This window comes from Plecotus auritus, assembly GCF_963455305.1.
Source record: "Plecotus auritus genome assembly, chromosome: 9".
Taxonomy (NCBI): Eukaryota; Metazoa; Chordata; class Mammalia; order Chiroptera; family Vespertilionidae; genus Plecotus; species Plecotus auritus.
The window spans coordinates 121,498,620-121,525,894 of record NC_137783.1 but is presented as its reverse complement, the minus strand read 5'-3'; the positions used below and the strand labels follow the sequence as shown (position 1 = coordinate 121,525,894).

At 38.7% G+C, this 27,275-nt stretch overlaps 1 long non-coding RNA gene and 1 pseudogene across 2 annotated transcripts in view; one reads left to right on the top strand and one right to left on the bottom strand.

The window, feature by feature from the left end:
• LOC308257758 (DNA-directed RNA polymerase II subunit RPB3-like) overlaps window positions 1-19,255 on the bottom strand; it is a 45,172-nt pseudogene extending 25,917 nt beyond the window's left edge. Inside the window, exon 1 of the transcript in view lies at window positions 19,243-19,255. The product of the transcript in view is annotated as a DNA-directed RNA polymerase II subunit RPB3-like (transcript). The remainder of the gene's footprint in view (window positions 1-19,242) is intronic.
• LOC308257607 overlaps window positions 1-23,592 on the top strand; it is a 266,935-nt gene extending 243,343 nt beyond the window's left edge. The window contains exon 3 of the long non-coding RNA XR_013961618.1: window positions 23,218-23,592. This is a non-coding gene — a long non-coding RNA (uncharacterized lncRNA). The remainder of the gene's footprint in view (window positions 1-23,217) is intronic.
• The last annotated feature ends 3,683 nt before the right edge of the window (window positions 23,593-27,275 follow it).

Below are 27,275 nucleotides of genomic sequence, written 5' to 3'. Positions count from 1 at the left end.
ATCTTAGAGGTAATAACTGGTTTTCCTAGCTTCCCTTTTCTCTTTTCCAACTTTTAAACAGCAGTGTAACAAATTCCCTGAATTAAATCCCTTCTATATGTCTACAGTGGTTTCTGTTTTTCTGATTGGACACTGATTGCTACATTGCCAGCTCCAACACTGACCTTTTTGATTATTTGCCTGCTTGTTTTGTTTTGTTTTGTTTTGTTTGAGCCTGAGTGCACACATCACAAGCTGTTTCTCTTATGGGCAGGTGTCCACCTCTGGTCCGAAAAACTATGTCCAGGGCATGGCTATTTTGAGCAGATGGTCTGTCATCCCAAACTTTCTGGTGCAGCTGAGAATAGGACAGAAGTTGATGGAGCTGGGGGGTGAGTGGAGGGTATGGGGGTCAGGAGGGTTGACAATTGAGGAAGGACTACAAAGATATGTGAGCAGAGTTACCCAAACACACAAAGAGCAAAGTCTGATATCAGAAATCCAGAAAGACATCAATGACCTGTAGTCAGTGGGGTAACCAACTGGGTCGAAAGCCAAAGGCAGGTACAGTTGCAGTCACAGGGAGTAGTAGATTCCAGGGCTGAGACAGACTGGGACAAGAGAAGTGCACATTTCAGAAATGTCAGGGGCAACTATGCAGACACGTGCTCACACAGAGTGCTGGGTAGTGTTTAGTCACATAAAAAGGGACTTGGGGAACAAAAAGGGGTTCTTGGGAGCAACTATGGTTTATCCAAACTTGCCCTTACTGTGACTTATTCCCCAACCTGCCCGTCCTTTTTCTTTTCTTAATAATTATATTTTATTACATGAATATTTTTGTTTTCTTTATTTTATTTGAATAGTTTCTCCCTTTGTAACATGTGATATGTGTTAATTATAATTTAATATGTATTAGAATTTATAGATAAATGAAAAGAAAAATATAAAGTTCATCTATAATCCAGCCATCCAAGGTTAACCTTCCAGACTTTTTTTATATCTCTATATTCCTATGCATATTCCTATGGTCATATGTATATATTTTAAAACCAAAATTACTTAACTTTTTAAGGGGGAAAAGTCTTATAATACTACTTTTAAAAAGTAGACTAATTAAGCAAATCAGAAATAAATTCAAATCTATTCAATAAATTAATATATAAAAATTTGGTGAAATAAGCAATGAATAAATAAGCCTCTATTAAACAATTTAGGAGAAACTGGATATCATTTAAAAGAATGTAAATATATTACCACACTACTATATACTAAAATAGATTCAGAGTCTCAATAATTAAACTTAAATCTATTTTAATTTGAAGATAAAATTTCAAAAATTTATCATAAAATATAGAAGACAATACAATAATAAACTTTTACTAACAGAAAGCAAGATATAACTTTTGGAATACTGAAGCATTTAAAGAAATCATTAATAGCAGGGTTAATGGGTTTTATGCTATAAAACACAAATTCAACTATTTAATTAAAAAGTGAATTCATGATAAAGAGCAATGGAATGAGAAATCACTGAAAATAAATGTCAAATAAGTTTATTGTCTATCATATGTAAGGGACTGATAAAAATATAAAAGATCAGTACCCTTCTATGGAGAGATAAATAGCCAAAATATAAATAATAAAAAATACAAAGATTAAAGAAACACTTTGAAAAGTTCTCTGTCTCACTAATAATTAAGGAAACTGAATTTAAACAATGATGAGTTAACAATTCACTCTACCATCAAAAGTAAAAGTGAGAAAAGTCCAATGTAAGCATAATAATGGGTAAATGGGTATTTGAACATTGGTTATAGTACTAAAAATTAGGAAAACCTTTTTTAAAATCAGCATGGGACTATATCTGTTAATCCCACTTTGAGGCAAAAAAAAAAAAAAGAAAAAATTTTAAACTATTTTTTATATCTGCACTACTTATTAGTGACTAGATAAGTCAAATGCCCCAAATAGAAGGAATAAGTCATTATTTAAAAACATTGATATATTAATATGGTAAAATATTGAGTTGATAATAATAATAAATTTATGAACAATGCATATTAATGGAAAGAAAAAAAACAGAAATTAAAGTAGTATCAAAACTTCTTGATATGACTATGTAAATATTATGTCTATACAACAATAAATATTTTAAAAGCAAGCAAGAAGAATTTTGTAAACTGTGCATATCCTATATCAGTGGTCGGCAAACTCATTAGTCAACAGAGCCAAATATCAACAGTACAACGATTGAAATTTCTTTTGAGAGCCAAATTTTCTAAACTTAAACTTCTTCTAACACCACTTCTTCAAAATAGACTCACCCAGGCTGTGGTATTTTGTGGAAGAGCCACACTCAAGGGGCCAAAGAGCTGCATGTGGCTCGCGAGCCACAGTTTGCCGACCACGGTAATAAAAGGCTAATACGCAAATCAACTGAACAGTGAAATGACAGGTCGCTATGATGTGCACTGACCACCAGGGGCAGACACTCAATGCAGGAGCTGCCCCTTGGTGGTCAGTGCGCTCCCACAGGGGGAGTGCCGCTCAGCCAGAAGCCGGGCTCACAACTGGCAAGCTCAGCGACTCCCGTCTCCACGGCAGCGCTAAGGATGTCCAACTGCCAGCTTAGGCGGGGAGTGGGCCTAAGCCATCAGTCAGACATCCCCTGAGGGCTCCTGGACTGTGAGAGGGGGCAGGCTGGGCTGAGGGACCCCTCCTCCAGTGCATGAATTTCATGCACCGGGCCTCTAGTCTTATGATAAAGGCATTATTTGTGCTTTTTGTTGATCTGTTTTAAAATGTTTTGCTTGTTTCAACTCTAAGTTTGGTTACATACATATAAAATCATAGTATATGCAGTTTTCAATAAAATTTTCCTGATAATCAACTATGAAATTTGGCAGGTGACATTTCTCACAATTCTCTATCCTCCTCCAGTTCATCCCCATTCCAGAACTCTTAGGAATAGCTGAAATTTAGAACAGAAATTCCTACCATTTAGTTTGTAGTGTATTTTGTGGTATGCTGCCCACCTAGATCTCTCCTTCAGGACTGAAGCACTCATTCTCCCACTGGCTATGGAAGTTGGCTGACAGCTCTTAGATGAGTGTATCTCCAAAAACTGCCTTCTCTCAATTGAAGAAAGTGCCTTGCCCAAGATCATGCCCCTCTCCTTGGGGACAGCCACTTCTAACTGGCCAATGATAGGGGATAAGGGACCCAGACTCCCTTGCCTCAAAGAAGGGCACCTCTGAAGGATCATCTGAGCCCAGAACTCTCTTTGGAAGCCTTTGTTACAACTGCATCAGTTTACTCCTCCCTCTGTCCAACCTGCCACCAAGTGAGACTAACACTAAGCTCCAAATATCCCACCATTCTTCCAGGAGACCAACCAGCCATTTGATAGCAAGTTACATTGGATGGGGCAGTGATCAATTTTGACTGGAATAAATACATATCTTGGATGTGGAGTTTGCCTTTCCTGCCCTCAGGACCTCAACCAGCACCACTGTCTGAAGGCATATAGAGTGTTTGATCCACCAATACGGAATCCTGTGTAATACTTTTATTGAACCCAGGAATCCATTTCATAACAAAGCTGATGTAACAGTGGCACATGAGCATGGGATCCACTCTTCCTATTTCATACCACACTCACAGAAACTGCAAGTTTGACAGGTGATGAAGCTCAGTTGCATCTTTTGAAGGTGCAATTGAGCTTCCACTTTGGAGGTGATACTGTGCAATAACATCTTCCAAGTTGCAGAATACACCATAAGTTAACAATTATTATATGAACCTATGTTCTCAAAAGGTATAATACATGGTTCTGGAATGCAACAAAAGGAAGTAGGAGTGACCCTGAGCCCTGCTTACCATCACTCACAGTTACCCATTTGTAGTATTTATGCTTCTTGTCCCAGCAACTCTTGACTCTGTGGGTTTAGAAGTGCTGGTAATTGGGTAGTTCTTTGCCCAATTTTGACAGTAAATGGAGCAGCCACAGCCTGAGAAGGGCATGGTATCAGAGGCCCACCAAGTAAGCCACCTAGATAACAGAACCATGGGTGAGGGAAACAAAAATAGGTTGAAAAACGGTGAGACAATGAGTATCAATTGCAACCTTCAAACTAGGAGCAGTACCAGGGACTGTAGTTTGTCTCACTGTTTCCCCAGGGAAAGAGACCAACCAGGATCTGAGAGGAGCTGTTCCTAGGACTTACTATATAAAGTGACTGGGTCCAGTGCAGAGGGTAGGCTGTAATAGATGCCATGGTGTGCCACTCAGATCCTCCATTCTGGATTGAGGCAATCATTCCCTCTGCTGCTAGAAATATTGGCAGCTGATAGCTCTCAGGCGAGTCTCTCTTCTGATATTGTCCTCAGCTAAAGAGAGTCGCCTTGCCAGAGCTGATAGGCAGCCTACATCTAACGACTAGTCCTTGCCCAGGTGTAAGGCCCAGCCCTCTTTGCTCTCAGTCCTCTTTCCTCACGGAATTGGCTGAGAGACCTTTACTATGACAACACTGCAGTTCAATTCCTCTTTCTATTTGATCCTACTTCCTTCACTCCTATTCTGGTGTTGAATCCCTGGGCACTCCCCAGTAAACTTCATGCATGCAAATATCCATCTCAGTGTTGCTTTCTGTGGGACTATGCAACAGTTACATTAGGTTGTATTTTGTGGGTGTGGTTTTTTTTTCCAAACAGAAAATACTGTCTAGCACACAAGGCTTTGTGTGACTATTACGTAGAGACTAAGAATCCCTGGGTCATCTATGTCTGGAAAACTCATTGACCTCACCAGTAGCATTGACACTATTTCTTCTCCTTTGGAGACTTTGTTTTTTTGGGACACCGCTGCATGTGCTAATTCCAGAAGCTGCCAGGAGGCCCTTCAGTTCTGCTTCTGTCTGATGATCATTTCCTTTCTTCTTCAGCTCTCTAGCTGTCAGGCCCTGAGCTTTTCTATCTCATCCTTCCAGAAAGCCACTGGTCCCACCAGCTGTCACTTGCCTTCCTCCACCCAGAGTCAAACAAGTTCCAGATGCTGAGAGAGTTGTGGGAATCTCTTCAGTGTCACCGGGAGGAGGGGAACTTAAATTCCTCTGGCTAGCAGTCACCATCTTGTTTCTCTGTTTCTTTCCTTTGCCCCCATTGCTTTTCTTTCATGATCAGAGAATGAAGTCACTTCTTGACTCCACTGGGTCTTCAAGTTCCTCTGCCAGCTAGGATTTCAAGACCTTTTTATAGTAAATCTCTGTATTACACTTTCAATTTTATTGTTGTTGTTGTTGTTGTTGTATTACACTAAAATTTCTGGATGACAAAGCTATAAATGGAAATTAAAATCCTTTCCTTCCTCCTTTCCTGCCTTTCTGCCTGCCTTTCTTCCTTCCTTCTTTTCTTCAGTAAATTTCTTGTGTACCAACTCTGAGTCATCTCTTAAATGAAGCTAATCTATACCTACCGTTATTTAAGGTTATTAAATGTAATATTAGGGACACAACCATTCCTTTTTGAAATCTCCCTAGGGGCCAAAGTTGGCAGCAGATTGCTGGTCTGGCTGAGTCTTGCAGCACATCCCACTGGAACAACAACCCAGAGCTCATGCCCTTGGATGGAGAGCATATTAACAGCATTCTCTTTGTGTAAAAAGGCCTCCAAGTTTTGTAAAGGCCCACTATATTTAGTGTAGTAAAGTGAAATGTCCCTAACCAGTAGATTTCTATCGACCAGCCAGTCGTCAAAAGCCAACTGGACAGGGCGGCTGGAAACCACAACCCAACCCCCTCCCCGGTGCCCTTTAAGACATCGGGCCCTCTTGTGCATTTCTAAATCAAGACCCACATAAAATTGGATCTTCTCCATCCTCACATTGTTGTTGACCTTAGTCCTGAAGCCTGGACACACATCTCAACCTTTCTATAACCTCCAGGTAGCCTTGCTGCTCCCTCAGGGCATAGCTTGGGGTCAGCAGAGGAAACTACACCTCTTCAGCACATTTTCTCAAAGTATAGTAATTTCACATGGAGGAATATGTAGAGAAGGACGACAAAGACTGAGACTTTAATATGATTACTCTCCCAGTTGTAGAAGCCTTTCTTGGTTTTTGCTCATCTTTTGTATCTGACCATAGGCACCATTTCTCTGACTTTGACGTCAAACTCTTGTTTTGCTCCTGAATCAGGATTCAGGCTTGCTCATTTTGGGACAAATCAAAGAAGGCTGAAAGAAGGAAGATAAATCATATCCCAGAACCTTGGAAAACTCTGAAATTAGAGGCACCCAACGCCCCCTGAGGAAGGAAGTAAGAGGTATGGATAGAAAGAAAAGATTGTTTGAAAGTCTTTTTAATGACTAGTTAGATCCCCAGATCTTCTTCCCAATGTAGCACAGCCATGTGCCTACCCTTCCACCACTCTAGATAAGGCCAGGAAGTTTATTCTCTTGAGAAGCTGGGTCAAAGGATCTGGGCTTGGTGCACCAAGGCAGAGCTGAAGATGGGGAGGGAGGGATTATATGGAAGTCTCCATAAGGAATGATGAGCTACCCTCACTCCCAGCCTCCAGCCCCTTTCCTTTAAAAAACTCCCAGAAGGCTAGAAGTCAGGTTTATAAATGCCCACACAAAAGAATTTATCTGATTGACTGACCAAGAGAAAAGATTATCAGATAATGACATTTGGATGTCCCTGTCCCCAAAAGAAATATGGCATTACTGTGAAACACAACAGTCAATAAGCTTTGCCCATTCACAGGGGATTCAAGTGCCTCACTCATTTTTTAAAAATATTTTTTATTGATTTCAGAAGAGAGGGAGAGAGAAACATCAATGATGAGAGAGAATCATTGATTGGCTGCCTCCTGCACACCCCACACTGGGGATTGACCCACAACCTGGGCATGTGCCATGACAGGGAATCGAACCATGACTTCCTGGTTGATAGGTCGATGCTCAACCACTGAGCCACACCGGCCAGGCAAGAAGGAAAAAAAAATAGTAAGAAAATAAGATCAGTCCAAGTGATCCAATGACTGAATCAGGAGTTCTAAAAAGAGTGAGCAGAAAAAAATGGAGGGGAGGGAATTACTAAAATAATAATGTATATGTTAATTTCTCAAAACTGAAGGAAATGTGTGTTCATATTGAAATGTTTTCAGCTGAGGTTCATTCTGCACACTGGATGAAAAAAAGACCCTATTCTAAGGTGTATCATCATGAAATTTCAGAACATTAGGAAGAAAAGAGGACCTCAAAACCTTCCAGGGAGGAAAAAACAAACAAACCAACCTGGAGTCCCAGAGGAGGTATTAGTGTCAAACTTCTCAGTAGCAACATGGGAAGCTGGATGAAAAGAAGCAATGCCTTTACATTTCTGAGGGGAAATTATTTCTAACCTAGAATTCTATACCCTACCATCCAATTGCTGTTAAAAATAAAGCCATTTCATTCATGCTAGGTCTCAAAAGTTTTTACCTTTCATGAGCTTTTTCTCAGGATAGTATGGCAGGATAAACTCCATTAAACCAAATGAGTAAATAAATCAAGAGGAAAATATGAAGTTTAGGAAACAGAAGATCTAACAAAAGAGAGATGCAGAAGAAATGCTCAAAATAATAAAAAAGGGAAGTGTCATGATGACAGATGGACCAGGGGCCTAGCAAGCAGTCGGTGCAGACGGGAACTGGACAATGAAAGGCTCAGGATGGCATCAGAAGAGATGTCTATGAGAAAACAAACAAAACAAATAGAGAGATTTATAATTCTGTCAGAGGACTTGGTTGAAATTAGTGATTGCTGTAGGGAAACCGAAGTTTAAAAGAGACAATCATTAACCTAGGGGAAAACAAAATGATTATATACGATGCAAAGTGAACAGGAAGCAGCTCCTCTAGGAACAATATTTCCATAGGCACAACAATGCAAACACCAAAAGCAGGTTTAACCAAAATTGTGATATCTTTAAAATAGAAGGATGGCTATAGGTGAAGGGTATGTTGAGTGTGGTATAAAAAAAATGAAATCTTTTCCCCATATAAGGAAATCAAGAGGTAATACCTAAACTAAAAAGTCAAGGGGGAAAAACAAACAAAAAACCAGTATAAGCCCCAGAATAAACAGCTAAAATGAATCTAGTTGGCTTTGTAGAGAAGAAAGCAGAGGTAGGAGGAGTGGGCAAAGGGACTGCCATTTTGTTTTGTTGTTGATGTTAAAAGCTTTCTATTTGACTTTTTATACAAAATGCTTGTATGTTTTTCATTTTGAAAAAAAGACTAAAGCAAAAAAAAAAAGCGAGTTAGAGAGGAAATGAGGGAGAAGGGAAAATTAGGGTTTAAAAAAATGAAGTCAGAAGTAATGTTAGATGCGGTACACATCATTACTAAAGATAGGCTGACAATTTGGTTCTGAGCTTTTTAGCAGCCAGCACAAAGTGGAAAATGTAATCATTTATACAGTTTCACAATGTCCAAGAGATAAAAAACAAACCACTTATTCAGGAGAAATATATCTATTCCTGGTACTGAGATCCGAGAGACATTTTTCCCATCTGTCCTCCTAAAGAGGACATCATGTGACATAGTCAACCATATCCTCATCAACTTGCCTACAGTAAATGCAATAATAAGTTTCATAGAGCTGTTTCTTACCACGTCTCTCAATGTAGATTGATGGCAAAATGCCAATGCAGAGTCCAGTAAAAACAATTCTGTGAGGAGATAGAAATCTGTTCACTTCAGAGAGGCAATAAAGCATAGTGGCTATGGTATGGGCCAGAGCTCCAAATCTGTCTCTTAAAGTTACTTAATGACTCTTCACTCAGTGTTTGCATCTATAAAATGGGCCAAATATTATCATCTCATTGGATTTTGTAAGTATTAAATGAGTTTATGCATGTGAAGTACTTATAAGAAGGCCTGGCAAATGTAAGCATTCAAAAAAAAAAAAAAAAAAAAAAGATAGCTTGCCTGGCTGGTGTGGCTTAGTAGCTGAGCATCAACCTATGAACCAGGAGGTCATGGTTCAATTCCCCGTCAGGGCACATGCCCAGATTATGGGTTCAATCCCCAGTGTGGGGTGTGCAGGAGGCAGCTGATCAATGATTCTCTCTCGTCGTTAATGTTTTTATCTCTCTCTCTCCCTCTCCCTTCCTCTCTGAAATCAATTAAAAATATTTTTAATAAATATAGTAGAAAAAATAATAAAATAAATAAATAAATAAATAAATAAATAAATATCGCTATTATTCAGAGAAATGCCTTTTTAAAATGGATCTTAAATCTTAAGACTACAATAAACAAAACAGTGTGATAAGTGGTATAGGGATAAATATATTGATCAATGGAATAGTAGATCTACATAAGTACGGCTGATTTTTAACAAAGGTGCAAAAACAATTCAATGAAAGACAGATATTCTTTTCAACACATGGTGCTAGAGCAATTGGATGTCTATAGGCAAAGAAATGAAATTCAACCTAAACCCCACACCTTCTATTAACTCAAAATGGATCATAGATTTAAATGTAAAATATCAAAAGATAAAACTTTTAAATGAAAACAAAGGAGAAAATCTTTGGAACCTAGGGCTAGGTGAAGAGTCATACTCAAAGCATAATCCATTCAGAAAGACTCACAAATTAGACTTCATTAAACTTAAAAACTCTCGCTCTGCAAAAGATCCTCCAAGAGGATGAAAAGATAAAACACAGACTGGAAGAAAGTGCTTGCAAACCGAAGAGTACTTCAGGAAGTATTGCAAATCAAACCGGTAGAGGACCAGTAAAAAAAAAATCGCTTAAAAATTAACAGTGAGGAACATATAATCCCATTAGAAAATGGGCAAAAGACATTAAAATACATTTCTATAAAGATGATATACAGATGGAAAATAAAAATATATTCAACATAGGCTAAAATAAAACGCAGTGACAAAGCCAAATGCTGGCAGAGGAATTGGCTCTATTATATATTGCTAATGGTAACGTAAAATGGTACAGCTACTCTGCAAAATAGTTAGGCAATTTTTTAAAAAATTACATATACACTTACCACATGATCAGCAATCACACTCCTGAGTATTTATCCAAAGAAATAGAAATTTATGTCAACATTTACAAAAATGTTTACTGTAGCTTTATTTGTAATTGCCTAAGATTGGAAACAACCCAAATATCCTTCAATCAGTGAATAGTTAAGCTATAGTATGTCATCTCAGGGAATACTACTCAGCAATAAAAAGAAACAAACTACTTGGATAGATCTCAAAAAGATTACATATAGTATGCTAAGTGGAAAAAAAAGACAATCTCAGAAGGTTGAATACTATATAATTCCATTTATATACTATTCTCAAAATGATAAAATTATAGAGATAGAGGACAGATTAGTGGTCTAGGGATTTGGGTTAGGGGAGAAGAGGAGCATAAGTGGGCACGAGAGATTTTTGTGGAAATAAAGCAGTTCAAAATCTTAATTGTGATTGTGGTTACATGAATCTCTACATGTGGTAAAATTGCATAGAATACACAAACATATACATACACACGTGGTGAAATCTGAATCTGAATAAAGTCTGTTGATTGTTTCAAGATGTTATCACTGTGGAAAACTGGGTGAAGGATACATCAGACCTCCCTGTTCTATTTACAACTTCCTGTGCATCTATAATTACTTCATAATAAAGTTTAAAAAATAGATGCTATGAAATATGCTAGATAAACCTTATAATAAAATCTTTCTAATTTGGTGATTAAAGTTACCTTTATTTAGCAAACTCAATTCTTTCTTTCTAGATTGTATAAAATGATAATTTAAACATTTGCAAGGTTGGTAGAATTTGTAGAAATTCATCAAAATATGGTGAAGGCAAAGAGGGGTTATGTATAGAGGAGGTGTTTATGACAGGTGTCCACTGTTTCAAGAAGGAAGTAACATATTTCCAAGAGTCCTTACAGAATGACACTTCTTGTCATGGACCAGTCTCTGGTCCTCGAATTTTCAGGTTCAAACACCTGATTTTCTTGCAGGCTGAGCCTTGATTCCCATTAATTGAGCTCATAACCTGATAAGCTATGCACAAAAATCTCAGCCACACTCAGATGTGCAAGAAAAATCATTTCTTTCTATTAACTTACTTTGAACTCCAAACCCCCATCCTATTAGATGGAGGAAATGCAACCTAAGTAATTATTTGCAAAGGCACTGTTGGCTCAGTTACTGCCAAGACATCCACTGTTGTAGTCCAAGTGACCACCAAGAATGGTCACTGTGGCTTTTGTGATGCATGGGACTCAGGAGTCTTCAGTGCTATGATCCAGCTTCCCTAAGCACTCCAAGCAGTCATTTCCCTCCTAAGCCTTGCACTTTCTCAGGCTCTGACATCTCCCCCGCCCCAGCCTCAGAGAAACTCCTAAAGAAGCCTCTTACTTCTCTAAGACCCTTTCTCTCCCAGCTCTCTAGGACACCCAACATCAGCTTAGCTTTTCTAGAAGGTGGGAAAAACCACTAACATGAAGCCACTTTTTGTCCTCTACTTTTTGGGCTGCCAAAATCCCTGTAATAGGGAATTATGAGGCCTCACTACATTTTAGAATGTAAAGAAGAGAAAAATATAGAGAGAACGAAATAAAACCAATACTTTAACAAATCATTCTGCCAAAATTACATCAAGCCAGAAAAGTCATTTTATTAATTTGCAATAAGCAATGGATGTCACAACAGGTCACATCCATGCGGCTAGCCCAGTGGTCGGCAAACTGCGGCTCGCGAGCCACATGCGGCTCTTTGGCCCCTTGAGTGTGGCTCTTCCACAAAATACCACGTGCAGGCGCACACGTACAGTGTGATTGAAAATTCGTGGTCCACGCGCAGAAGTTGGTTTTTGGCTCTCAAAAGAAATTTCAATCGTTGTACTGTTGATATTTGGCTCTGTTGACTAATGAGTTTGCCGACCACTGGGCTAGCCCATTCTCCCCTCATGTAAAGTAGATGTTCAAGATCCTAATTAGACTGTTGCTTGGTGAACCTAAAGTCAGAACCAAGGACATTAGAATAATTCAACATTTAAAGATGTCAGGCTATCATAGCCTGTTTTATGAACACCACAATAGGGACAGATACTCATGTCATGCTAAAAGAGCTAGAAACACGGGAAGTTTGTTGGCTATAATGCCCCAAATGTTCACTTTGAGAATGTCTTTGCCAATAGAGTTGCAATATTCAGAGGCATTTGACTGGGATTCTCTTGCCCAGAATACCTGGAGGAGTACTACCAATGTTTGTCCTAAAGATGGCCCTTTTTCTATGCTTCCACAACTGACCACCTCTTCCATCAAATAACAGGCCAATCCTGCTGGCCTAGGATTCATGTCCCTTCTGGATGATTCTGCATAGATCTGTTTCAATCAATTTCATAGGAACTTTAAATTTGACTTACAAAAGAGCCATACAATTTTGTTCTTGGGTTAGATTTCCTGTATCTACCACATCCTGATAATGGTATATATTAAAACAAACTCTATTAGGAGATCTTCAATGTGGGATTCTAAACACCAGGAGCATCCTAACAAAGGAATTATCTTAAACAATTTAAAAATAATTATACATTTTAGATATTACATCATTGTAACCATTGAAGAATAGTCAATTGTTAAGTGCAGCATGCATGATAATGGGTAAAATCTGCTGGATGCAAATGATCCAATAATAATGCCAGTGAAATCAGATGTTTAAGTATTGAGTGCACATTGTTAAATATTGCGTGGTCTCACTGTAAAAGTTCTTGGGTGTTTATGTTTTTGAATTATGATATGTGTGCTGTGTTACCTAAACTTCAGGTACATCAATAATCTAGAAGACAGGCAAGTTCATGCCATTCCCTCCCACCCTTTGTAGAGAGATAATGAATGTTCTAATGAAAGCATTATATTTGAACTTGCAAAGTGCTTAAAATCAATCTCTATGGTAATTCCTAACCTATATATATCTATGTGTACATCAATAATTATCCCATTTTCTATTTTATAGGAGAATAGGAAAATATAATTAATAATAATGATACTAGTGATAATAATAATAGATTTCAAGGTTAATATTTCCCATAAAAAGTTTAACAAGTTACATGGCAACAAGAATAAAACTCAGCTTGTGCCTGCTCTCTCAAACTCTGTTTAATAACTTTGTATTCTCTAATATCTTCTGCTTGTCTTTTTTTTTCTTCTCCAGTTTTCGCACAAACAGGGTACTCATTATTACTAATGAGATCTTCCCAATCTTAATCAATTCATTATGTCCAATAAAGCCGGGAAAACCATCAGCCAATTGGTCTTGCAAATGACTTTGTAATAGCTTTATCAAGATAAATGAATATGCTGTAGCATGTTAGGGTTTCTGAAGTAATTCCAGTATAATTTTAGGAATCCAAAGACAGTATATGAGAAAATGAAGGTGTGGTGTTTTTTTTTTTTCTCCAAGTTCACTTCAACTGGTTTGGGGTAAAATGTAACATAGTGTTTCTATCAAGTTGTGCCCTTTTATTTTGATTTGATTCCTTAACTATTTATGAAACACATGAATGTTTATGAAATGCATGAATATATTTACTTTGAGCTCTGCTTTCCTCCAACTCATGCATAACGATCCCTTTTTATTTATGTAAACTTGAAATAATAATAATAAGCTAGTTGTGTTCAGCTCTGTCCTTTGAGCTGAAGAGATGCAGTCATAACCCCAGAGGGCAGTCGGATGGACTCCATTGCCTCTCAGCAGGATTACAAGTAATGCCTGTGCTCAGAATCCCTTCCAATGACCTGTTCACCCAAGATACATTTTTGTTAAATACAGAACACCAGGCATTAGGAGATGAGGCTGAGTAGAGTTAACATGGCTTTTGTTTTGCTAAGACAGAAAAATATCCAATCCCATGTATTATTATTATCTACTGATCCATCCTATTGTGATAAGAGCATCAGGACAGAATCTGTTCATGTTCTCATTGCTCCAGCCAGAACTCCAGTCTCACGCCCACTCTGTGGCACTCATTTGGCCAGCAGGGTCCAAGGGCACAGGGAGAGCTGCCTACTTATATTGCCATGTTGTATGAGGTGGCAAGACCATCTCTTTAGTTTTGGTTTCCACTGCAGCATGTTATAAAATCAGATTACAGCACATAGTGGGGCTCACTCTAAGAGGTTTCAGTGAAATTTAGAAGTCTTTCAGCCCACTTATCAAAATGCTTACACTTCCCATTTCACTGCAGAAGAAACAATAACAAATTCTGAGCAAAGGAAGTTAATCCACATCTGGAGGATTTTATTAAGTTAAACAATAAAAGTTGTGCAGATCTAGGCAATGAGTTTCCTATTAAAATTCATAGCAACCCATAGGCACATTTCATCAAAGGCCTTAAATAAGCATTGTAATGTATCATTCTCACTACTGACTCTATCATGAGTCTAACAGAAAAACCAACAGTAATTGCATAATGCAAACATCAGAGTTTTTCTTTTAATCAGAATTTTTCTTTTAGCAACACAGCAGATCTAGGACTGATAGGGACCTATCACATAGAGTAATATCAAAGCATTTTTATACTGAAATTTAATTTAACACTTTATAGCAAGTATCTTCTAAAGAAATCTTTTTTAAAATATATATCTTCTGTCCTAGCCGGTTTAGCTCAGTGGATAGAGCGTCAGCCTGCAGACTGAAGGGTCCTAGGTTCGATTACCTACCAATTGATGTGTCTCTCTCACATCAGTGTTGCTATCTCTCCCCTTCCCTCCCACTCTCTCTAAAAATCAATGGAAAAATATCCTCGGGTGAGGATTAACCGAAATATATATATATATGTGTATGTTTTTACTGATTTTAGAGAGAGAGAAAAACATCAACCGGCTGCCACTCAACCAACTGAGCCACACCAGCCAAGGCTGAAGAAATCTTTTTATTTGACCTTTTGACCAGTATAGGCTGGGTGTGAAGGAAAGTACATCAAAATGAAGTTATTACACATTCAAGGAAAGATAATATATTTCTTTTACTTAGTTTATTTCAGAGAGAAGGAAGAGAGAGAGAGATAGAAACATCAATGATGAGAATTATTGATCGACTGCCTCCTGTAGGCCCCCTACTGTGGATGGAGCTTGCAACCGGGGCTTGTGCCCTGATGGGGAATCAAACCGTGACCTCCTGGTTCATAGGTCGATGCTCAAACACTGAGCCACACTGGCTGGACTCTTTTACTTAGTATTTTAAAATTTTGTTTCATAGTTGCAGATTTTTAATTTATTTGTAGCTTATAATGTGAATTTATTTGTCTTTGGTTATATATATATATATATATATATGTATATATATATATATACATATATATATATATATATATATATATATATATATATATATATATACACACACACACACACACACATATATATATATGCCTAAGCGACCACTTGACCAATCGACTGATCGACTGGTCGCTATGATGCAAACTGACCACCAGGAGGCAGATGCTCAATGCAGGAGCTGCCCCCTGGTGGTCAATGCACTCCCTCAGCAGGAGCGCTGCTCAGCTGACCAACAGGTGCCAGACGCTGGGCTTTGAGCCATGGCAGCACAGGTGCATCAGGGCCAGGATGAGCGGGAGCAGCACAGCACCCAGCCCGGGCTTGGGCTTCTCCCCAGCTGCCTACTGCTTCACACACTACTACATCCCTCAGGAGATGTTGGACTCCTGGTTTTGGCTGATCCCCGCAGGCCACGCTGAGGGATCCCACCTGTGCACAAATCTGTGCACCGGGCCTCTAGTATATTATATATGCCTATCCATACGATGTGTGTATCTATGTGATATGTGTACCCAGTGATACGCTGGTAAGCCAACTCTTCAAAAAAAAAAATGAGGTTCTGATTTGCCAATTTCCATGTTGTAAATACTCCTACCACAGCCAATTTCAAGCTACCAATATGATGCCACTGAATGTGGAGTAGGGAAGAGAGGTGTACATTTGGCTCTGGTGAGCCAATACAAACAAGTTTCATCACCACTGTATATATGTGAGTGTGTGTGTGCATGCACGTGCATTAAAAAATGTGTATACACACACACACCAAGAGGTCTATGGAATAGTGAGGAAGACTGAAGCCAGCACCTACCTTGAAATCCCACCTCTACCACTCTGTAGTTGTTTGACCTTGAGCAAATCACTTAACTTTTCTGTGCCTCAGTTTCATCTTTTGCCCAATGAACATAATAATAGTACTAGGTATGTTGTAAAGATTAGATAAATGAACATATATAAAGGCTTAATACAGTAATGCATAAGTACTACATAAGCACCAGCTATTTTTGTTGTTGCTAATAATATAATCTATATATTACTCTGTGTATATATAATAATCTCACCTGATGCTCCACCTCCACCTCTTTGTCCATTCCCAACCTCTGCCCCATATTTCCTCTCTTCCTCTGTGCAGGTTCAAGTTAGCCTTGTAGGGATTAAGTTCCAATCAGAATCAGCAAATCTTTAGACCTAAGACTGGAGCTGTCCTGTTATCTAGCCTCAAGTCAGCTGTCTTACCTGCTTGCCCCTCTCTATCAGTGCCTAGAGAGCTCCTGTTCGTAGAGCATTGCCCTGGGTGTTTGACTACCTACCTTCATCTGCCAGAGTCTTTGAGCTCATCTGATTGCCTCTCTTCTGTTGGTTGGTTTCTGACTGGTGGCTTGCCCTGATCCTTGCTCTGAGTATTTTACCTAAATCCTTGGTTTGGTTTGAAATCCTAACTGATGATCTGGTTCTGGATCTTCCCCAGTTTCTATCCATTTTTACTGAACTCCCAATTCTCTTGATCTGGGATATCTTTTTATGTATATATATATTGATTCCAGAGAGGAGGGGAGAGGGTGAGAAAGAAACATCCATGATGAGAGAAACATCAATGATGTCTGTCTTCTGCACTCCCCACACTGGGGATTGAGCATGCAACACATGCATGAGCCTTGACCTCTTGGTTCAGAGATTGACACTCAACCACTGAGCCATGATGGTCTGGCTTAATCTGGGATATCTTTATGATAGCGATTCAACCTGGGCTTTCCAGATAGTATCAACTTTGACTCTATTGTTTTGGTATACAAAATATATTGCCTAAAGAATTTTTTGATGACAGAAAGAGCTATAAAACTCAATAGTCAAAGCACATTCTATTTTTTTTAATTCAGAAAATATGATTGTGTTTTGTCTAACCTTTTAAGTTCCAGTACTAAAGTGACCACCAGTCTTTTTTTTTAATCCTTATCCCAGGATGTATTTATTGATTTTAGAGAGAGAGGAAGGGAGAAAGAGAGAGAAACATTAATGTGAGAGAGAAACATCAGTTGGTTGCCTCCTGTACACACCCACCTGGAAGTCAAATCTGCAACCTAGATATGTGTCCTAACCAGGAATCGAACCCGCAGCCTTTTGGTGTACAGGATGACACTCCAACCAACTGAGCTACCCATCCACGGCACAAGTGACCACTGGTCTTTTTTTTTTTAATATGTTTTTATTGATCTTAGAGAGAGAGGAAGGGAGAAGGAGAGAGACAGAAACATCAATGAGAGAGAAGCTGATCAGCTGCCCCCTACACGTGCCTCACTGGGGATTGAACCAGCAACCTGGGCATGTGCCCCAACCGGGAATGGGAATGGTGACATTTTGGTGCATGGGAAAACACTCAACCCACTGAGCCACACCAGCTGGGCTGTGATCATCAGTCTTAATGCCCAATCCCAAACCATGGTCCAAGTTCTACTACTCTATCAGATTACATGGTGGAAGTGATTTGGAAAAAAAAGCGTAGTTCAGAGTAGGACCCAAAAACCTCCTTGCCCCATTTTTCAAATAATGGCAGGAATGTCATACATCCTATTCATCTTTTAAAAATTTATTTATTCTATTTGAGTGTACATATTGTAATCATCTGATATTTATTGTTATCTATATATATAAAAGCCTAAGCGACTGTTATGACCAAACAACCACAATGACCGGTGACAAGTCACTATGATGCACACTGACCACCAGGGGGCAGTGCACTCCCACAGCCAACCTCCCGTGGTCCCTCCCCCTAGGCCCCGAGTCGGGGTGGGGGGATGGCAGGCCAACCTCTCGCAGTCCCTCCCCCCAGCTGGCCAGCCTCCCAATGGCCCAGATCAGGGGGGCTGACCGGCCAACCTCCCAAGGTCATTCCCCCTAGCCGGCCGGCCCCCCAATAGGCCTCGATCGCCGGCCAGGCCGAAGGACCCCACCTGTGCACGAATTCATGCACCGGGCCTCTAGTTTGAATATAATGGAGGCAAACAGCTTGATTGTCTCTGTTTTCCTCCTGTCTACCTCTTAGTGACCACATGTGTATCAGCAGCTGTCTCTGAAGATGGCAAGCCCTGGAAGGCTCTCCTTAATTGAAAAATGGCTAAATTTCTGCAAAACCTAAAGTCAGTGGTTTGAGCTCAGTTACCCCACCCTGTTTTCAACTGATTCAATCTCCTGGCAGCTTTTGTGTTTTGCCAGGCATTCAAAGGCAAACTCTTAAAAATATTCCCTCTAAGAAAAAGCCACATTTTCATTAGAGCTCTAAACAATTATTTCTCTAAATCAATGTCCTCTATTGAAGGGAGAAAACATAACATCATTTGGTGGTGGTGGTTTATATGCGTGTGAGTGCTGGTGGTGGTAAGGTAGGGCAGGGATGAAGTAGAAAGGTGGGTCACAATCAAAATCTCTCTTTTTTTTTTAGAGACTCCCAGACAAGCAACTTTTGGGTCCCTCTCTTTTTAGCACTGACTCAATCATGCAGTTTACATGAAACATTCTTTTCTATCTAATCCCCTTTGTTAAGAGAGAAAAAAAAGAGTAGGATTAGAGAACTGGACTGTGTCAGGAGGCATGGATTTTAAACCAGTTTTTTAATTAACTCTCTTGGTGGACCCCCAGGGGTCTATAGACAGAATTCAGGGTATCCATGAGTTTGAAAGGGAAAAAAATTACAACATTATTTTCATTGACCTCTAATTAAAATGTGGCAATTCCTTCAGGATCTCCCCAACATCTGCCCTATCTGTCACCTCCTCCTATATGTAGGCTTAAATTGGCCATGTAGTTCTTTGATTATTAAGAAACCAGAGTATTAGCAGTGCTTATGAGTTTTCATCAATAAAAATCCAACATTTCCTTATTGCTTTTACATTGTTGCTTAAATCTTAAAATACCGTATTCACTCATCGCTACTTCGAAATTATGGTATTTAATAGACTTGCTGCTACCTCTTATAATTTGACATGTAAATAAAGAAGCACATATATTACTATACTACGTTATTTTAATATTCTGATATTAAAAGTTGATTTCCTTTGAGCTCTTATGTATTTTGCTTTTAAAATATTCATATAAACATAAAAACATACAAATTTAATGGCTTTAATATATTCACAGAATTATGCAGCCATCATTACAATCTAAATTTAGAACATTTTCATCACCACAAAAAGAAACCCATGCTCATTAGCAGTCACTTCTTACTCTTCTCCCCTCCACATCCAGCCCTCTAATCTACTTTCTGTCTTAATGATTTGCCTATTCTGGACCTTTCATATAAATGGAATCATACAATATGTGGTCTTTTGTGATTGGCTTCTTTCACTTAGCATAAAGTTTATAAGATTCATCCAAGTTGTACCACGTATCAGGACTTCATTTCTTTTATTGCCAAATAATATTCTATTGTATGAATATACCATGTTTTGTTTATTCAAGTTGATGGACATTTAAGTTGCTTCCACTTTTCAGCTATTATGAATTATTTGCTATGAACATTCATGTATAAGTTTGTGTGTGGCTGTTTCATTTCTAATGGTTTTACACCAAGGAGTGGAATTCCTGGGCTATAGAGTAACTGCATGTTTAACCTCTTGAAGAAATAACAGACTGTTTCCCAAAATTGTTGCACCATTTTATATTATCACCAGAGTGTTTGAGGATTCCAATTTCTCAATATACTCTCCAACTCTTATTATTGTGTGTCTTTTGTATTATAGCCACCTATTGGGCATGAAGTGGTATCTCACTGTGGTTTTGATTTGCGTTTCACTAATGGCTAACCATGTTGAACATTTTTTCATGTTATTATGGGCCATTTGTGTACCTTCTCTGGAGAAATGTCTATTCAATTCTTTTGCCCATTCTTTAATGGAATTGTTCATCTTTTAATTATTAAGCTGTAAGAGGTTTTTTTGTATATTATGGATACAAGTCCCTTATGAGATATATTTTCTCACATTTTGTGGATTACCTTTTCACCAACTTGTTGGCATTAGTTGCAGCACAGAAGTTTTTATTCATTTATTTTTAAATATATTTTTATTGATTTCAGAGAGAAACGGAGAGGGAGAGATATATATCAATGATGAGAGAGAATCATTGATTGGCTGCCTTCTGCACACCCCCTACTGAGGGGATGGAGCCCGCAACCCGAGCATGCACCCTGGACTGGAATCAAACCCAGGACTCTTCAGTCTTCAGGCCGACGCTCTATCCACTGAGCCAAACCAGCTAGGGCCAGAAGTTTTTAATTTTGATGTACTTTTCTTTCCCCTTTGTGGCTTATGCTTTTGATGGCATATCTAAGAAACAGCTGCCGAGGTGAAGGTTGTACAACTCTGAATATGCCAAAAACTATTGAATTGTACACTCTAAATGAGCAGTTTTTATGTAAATTAATCCCAATAAAGCTGTTTTTTTAAAAAAGCCAAAATGTCAGAAGAAAAGAACAAACGAAGAAAAATGTAGACCTTGGTATCATTGTTTGATCATCTCTGTACATAAACCAATAAATCCTCCTTATTGTTTAAAAAATGTTTTTAACGGTGATGGTCCATAGAGGTGGAATCCTGAACAGAAATCACAAGGACTTCCTTTCTCACATGGCCGTGCCTGGTTCTCCTCCTTGCCTTTGCCCTCCAAGGCCCTGGAGGGCTCTTTGTTGTTTGATTGTTTCCAAGACCACATGTGAGGTGAGCTTCGCAGACTACTTCCTTCTTCAAGACTGCACAGATGGTACAGCCTCAAACTAGAGATCCTGAAAAAATGGCGGCAGAATAAACAGACATGTCCTGAGCCTTGTCCCAGAGAAGATAGAAAGAACAGCTGAGGGTAGCACAGGGAGTATTTGTTGATGAGTTGAGGGACAGCTATACTCCAGGAGATGGTGGGGGACTGCTGGACGGGGCTCCCCTGACCGGGCAGCCCCCACTGCTGCTGGGTTCCCTCCCGGAGCGACTGGCTCAGACGCGAAGACTGCGCCATCATGAAGGGGAAAGTGGATGTTATCGGAAGCCTGAAAATATACAACTATGGCACCCACTGAACAGCTGCAAACCCCAGAACACTGGTCCCCAATTGGCGCAAACACGCGGATTCAGAGGAGCTCTACACTCCACCATGGAAAGGTCAGATTTTGCCTGGGATAAGATGAGGTCTCTGGTCCCGGCAGGAGAGAGAAACGCATGCACTGCGGTAGCTGGAGGACCGGAGGAAGTCTGCGCCTAGGAAAATCCGTGGCTGTTGGGTCTGGCGTGATCCGTGAATGTGGAAGGGGATCCTCAGATCTGCTAACAGAAGGGAACTCCAAGAAGCAACCCATTTTGATCTGACGCAAAAGGACAGCCTAAAAATTTTAAAAGTGTGCTGGCTGCTTAGAACCAAGGGGGGAAAAAAGACTGCACAGACTTGCGCGCAGCCCCGGAGTTCGCACACTTACACTGGCTCTTTTTTTTCTTCCTTTTTTCCTTTTTTCTTTTTCCTCTTTAAATCCTTGCTTCTGATTACTAAGCCCAATACATAGGATCACCCAATTGGGGACACCCTAAGAGACTGCAGGGGAAAGTTGTTTTTCTGGAACTTGGGGATAAGAGCAGGGAATAACCATCAGAGAACCAGCTCTGGGGCAACCCACTCCCACAAACCGGTATTGAGTGCCACAGGGAAAGCGGGATCTAAGCACTGGCTAGAGAGGACCTATAGACCTGGAGGTCAATCTAGAAACACTGCCACCCAGGGGTTGAATCACAAATTGACTCTTGTGTAAACACAAATAAAGGAATACAAGAAATTAAGACACACTGCCTGCTTAAAAATCAGGACTGGCTTACAATACTGAGGAGCAGTGGAATGCAGGGAACTGCAATACTGTCTTGACTAGGAAACAGGCGTGCCAAACAGAAGAGTAGAGGACGTGAATGGCCTTCACTACTGCACATTTTTATTTTTTATTTTTTTCATCTTTTACTTAAGAACCTAATGTTTTTTCCTTTTTCCTCACTTGATTTTACCTTTTTAATTATTACATTTTTATTTTCAATCAGTATTATTACTACTACTATTTTACCTTTTTTTTTAAAAAAAAGTGTCATTTTATTTTCTCTTTATTTTACTTTGGGATTAGTGTTCTACATTTTATTTTCATCTTTCCTTTAACATCATTTTACTCTATTTCAACTTTACCTTTATGCCATCACTCTCTTCCTAACTTTTCCCCTTTTGTTGTCCTATTTCTCTTACTCTTTTCCTGCTTTAGATTTTCCCTATTCTTTCTTTTTAGCCCCTGTTAAAATTTCACCCTACTTATATATCTAATTTCCAATCCCCTGCTCCAAGTCCATACACACCTCTGTCTTCTCTGTCTTCATTATCCAAAAAATTGTTTTTCTCTCTGTCCTTTTGTTGTTGTTTGCTTGATTGTTGATTATATCAATTTTTATGCTTGTTTGTGAGATTGTTTTGCTTATTCTTTTTGTTTGTTTGTTTGTTTTGTTTTTTGCTTCTGTTTTCCTTTGCCTCACTTGATAGTAGTTGTTCTTTGTAGTTTGTATTCATCTCCAGGTACTTGTAGCTGGCATTTGTTGGAATTAGTGGCTGTTCTATTGGAGTTTTCTCCCCATATATACAGTTTGTTCCCCTCTTCTTTCGTATTCTATTTCTTTTCTCTCTTACTTTTTTTTTCCTTTTCCCAATTTTATTTTTGCACTCCTTTTTTTTTTTTCTCTTCTTCTTCCTCTCCTATCCTCTAATTTGCCTTTCTCTGGTGGTCACCTTTATTTGGGGTTATTAATATCGTGAATACATTTCTGTGCAGTACCTTGTGCGTTGTACCTGATTGTGTTGTATTTTGTGCCTTTAAATCAATGCAGGAGAGAGAGAACTGTTAACCAGACATCCGGAGAAGAGACCATGGGGAGACAAAGAAACAGACAAAGAAACAGCCCGCATATGAAAGAAAAGCAGGCATCACCAGAAAAGGAAGTAAATGAAATGGAGGCAAGCAACCTGTCAGAGAAAGAATTCAGAGAAATGGTCATAAGGTGGCTGAAAAGAATGAAAGAAAAATTTGACAATATGTGTAAGAACCAAGAGAAAATAAAGAAGAATCAAGAAGAAATGAAAAATTACATTGCTGCTGTAAAAAACTCAATAGAAAGCATCCAGAGTAGACTAGAAGAAGTAGAGGACCACATCAGTGAGCTAGAAGACAAGGTAGGAAAAAATACCCAAGTAGAGCAGCTTCTAGAAAAAAAAAATTAAAAAGCAGGAGGAGAGCCTAAGGGAACTTTGGGACAATATGAAACAAAACAACATCCACATGATAGGGGTTCCAGAATAAGAGGAAACTGAGCAAGGAATAGAAAACCTGTTTGAAGAAATAATGACAGAAAACTTCCCTGATATAGAGAAGAAAAACCCCACACAAATCCAAAAAGCTCATAGAGTCTCAAGCAAAATGAACCTCAAAAGACCAATGCCAAGGCACATTATAATTAAATTTGCAAACACCAACAACAAAGTAAGAATCTTAAAAGCGGCCAGAGAGAAACAGAAAGTTACCTACAAAGGAACCCCCATCAGACTAGCGACTGATTTCTCAACAGAAACTCATCAGGCCAGAAGGGACTGGAATGAAATATACAAAGTCATGCAAAGGAATGGTCTGAATCCAAGAATACTGTACCCAGCAAGGCTATCAATCAAAATTGAAGGTGAAATCAGGAGCTTCACAGACAAAAAAACGACTAAGGGAATTTATTACCACCAAACCAGCAATGCAAGAAATGCTAAAGGGTATGCTGTAAAAAAAAAGAAATAGGAAGCGAAGAAGGAATACAGGGGTAAAGAATAAAAATGGCGACAAATAAGTACTTATCAATAATAACTTTAAATGTAAATGGATTAAATGCCCCAATCAAAAGACATAGGGTAACGGATTGGATAAGAAAACACGACCCATATATCTGCTGTCTACAAGAAACCCACCTCAGAAAAAAAGACGCACACAGATTGAGGATAAAGGGATGTAAAAAGGTTTTTCAGGAGAATGGAAATGAAAAAAAAAACCTGGGGTAGAAATACTTATATCTGACAAATTAGATCTCAAAGTGAAGGACATAACAAGAGATAAAGAAGGCCACTTCATAATACTAAAGGGAACAATCCAACAAGAAAAAATAACTCTGGTAAACATATACGCACCCAATACAGGAGCACCCAAATACATAAAAAAAAACTCCTGGAGGATATTAAGGAAGAAATTGACAGCAATACAATCATAGTAGGAGACTTTCATATCCCACTATCACCATTAGACAAATCCTCTAAACAAAAAATCAGCAAAGAAACATCAATCCTAAATGACTCAATAGACCAGATGGAATTAATTGACATCTTCAGAACATTTCACCCCAAAGCCACAGAATATACATTCTTCTCAAGTACACATGGGTCATTTTCAAAGATAGACCATATGTTGGGTCATAGGCAAAGTCTCTTCAAATTCAAGAAGATAGAAATCATATGAAGCATCTTCTCAGATCACAGTGACATAAAACTGGAAATCAACTACAATAAAAACAATCCAAAAAAATCAAACACATGGAGACTAAACAGCATCCTATTAAACAATGACTGGGTTACCAGAGAGATCAAAGAAGAAATAAAAAAATATTATGGCAACAAATGAAAATGAAAACACAATAATCCAAAATCTATGTGACACAGCGAAAGCAGTCTTGAGAGAGAAGTTCATAGCTCTATAAGCCTACTGCAAAAAAACAAACAACAACAACAAAAAAAAACAAGAAACATAGGTAATAAATTACCTAACCCTACAACTCAAAGAGTTAGAAAGAAAGCAACAAGAAAAGCCCAGTGTAAGCAGGAGGAAGGAAATAATAAAGATCAGGGTGGAAATAAACGACATTGAGACCAAAAAAAACAATACAAAAGATCAATGAAACCAAGAGCTGGTTCTTTGAAAGGATAAACAAGATTGATGAACCTCTAGCCAGGCTCACCAAGAAGCAAAGAGAGAGGACCCAAATAAGCAAAATCAGAAATGAAAGAGGAGAAATAAAAACAGACCCCACAGCCCTAACCGGTTTGGCTCAGTGGATAGAGCATTGGCCTGCGGACTCAATGGTCCCAGGTTCGATTTCGGTCAAGGGCATGTACCTTGGTTGCGGGCACATCCCCAGTAGGAGGTGTGCAGGAGGCAGCTGATTGATGTTTCTCTCTCATCAATGTTTCTAACTCTCTCTCCCTATCCCCTCCTCTCTGTAAAAAATCAATAAAATATATTTTTTAAAAAAAAACAAAAAAAACAGACCCCACAGAAATACAAAGGATGGTTAAAAAATACTATGAACAACTCTATTCCAACAAACTGGACAAGCTGGAAGAAATAGACATATTCCTAGAAAAATATAACCTTCCAAAACTCAATCAGGAAGAATCTAAACATCTCAATAGGCCAATAACTATGGAAGAAATTGAAGCAGCCATCAAAAAGCTTCCAGCAAACAAAAGCCCAGGGCCAGACGGCTTCACAGGGGAGTTTTACCAAACATTCAAGGAAGAACTAAAACCTATCCTCCTCAGACTATTCCAAAAAATTCAAGAGGAAGGAACACTTCCAAGCTCCTTCTATGAAGCCAGCATCACTCTAATACCAAAACCAGATAAAGACAACACAAGGAAAGAGAATTACAGGCCAATATCCCTCATGAACATAGATGCCAAAATCCTCAACAAAATCCTAGCAAATCGGATTCACCAGTAAATCAGAAAGATCATACACCATGACCAAGTAGGATTTATCCCAGGAATGCAAGGATGGTACAATATCCACAAATCAATAAACGCGATACATCACATAAACAAATTGAGAGATAAAAATCACATAGTCATATCAATTGATGCAGAAAAAGCATTTGACAAAATCCAACACCCTTTCTTGATAAAACCTCTTAACAAGGTGGGAATAGAAGGATTATACCTCAACATAATAAAAGCCATATGTGATAAACCCACAGCTAACATCATACTCAATGGGCAAAAACTAAAACTATTTCCCCTAAGAATAGGAACAAGACAGGGATGCCCACTCTCACCACTTGTGTTCAACATAGTACTGGAAGTATTAGCCATTGCAATTCGACAAGAAGAAGAAATAAAAGGCATCCAAATTGGAAAAGAAGAAGTAAAGCTGTCCTTATTTGCAGATGACATGATATTGTACATAAAAAACCCCAAAGACTCCATCAAAAAACTAATAGACTTAATAAATGAATTTGGCAAGGTAGCAGGATACAAAATTAACGCCAAGAAATCTATGGCATTTCTATACACCAATAGTGAACTTACAGAAAGAGAGACTAAAAAAGCAATCCCATTTACCATCGCACCAAAAAAAATTAAGATACCTAGGAATAAACTTAACTAAAGAGGTAAAAGACCTATATGCAAAAAACTACAGGACACTGAAAAAAGATATAGAGGAAGATATAAACAGATGGAAGAACATACCGTGTTCATGGATAGGTAGAATCAACATCATCAAAATGTCCATACTACCCAAAGCAATCTATAGATTCAATGCAATCCCCATTAAAATACCAACGGCATATTTCACAGACCTAGAAAGAACTCTCCAAAAATTCATCTGGAATAAAAAAAAGACCCCAAATAGCCACAGCAATCCTGAGAAAGAAGAACAAAGTAGGTGGTATCTCAATACCAGATTTCAAGCTATACTACAAAGCCACTGTTCTCAAAACAGCCTGCTACTGGCACAAGAACAGATATATAGACCAATGGAATAGAATAGAGAATCCAGATATCAACCCAAACCACTATGCCCAATTAATATTTGACAAAGGAGGCATGAATATACAAGGGAGTCAAGACAGTCTCTTCAATA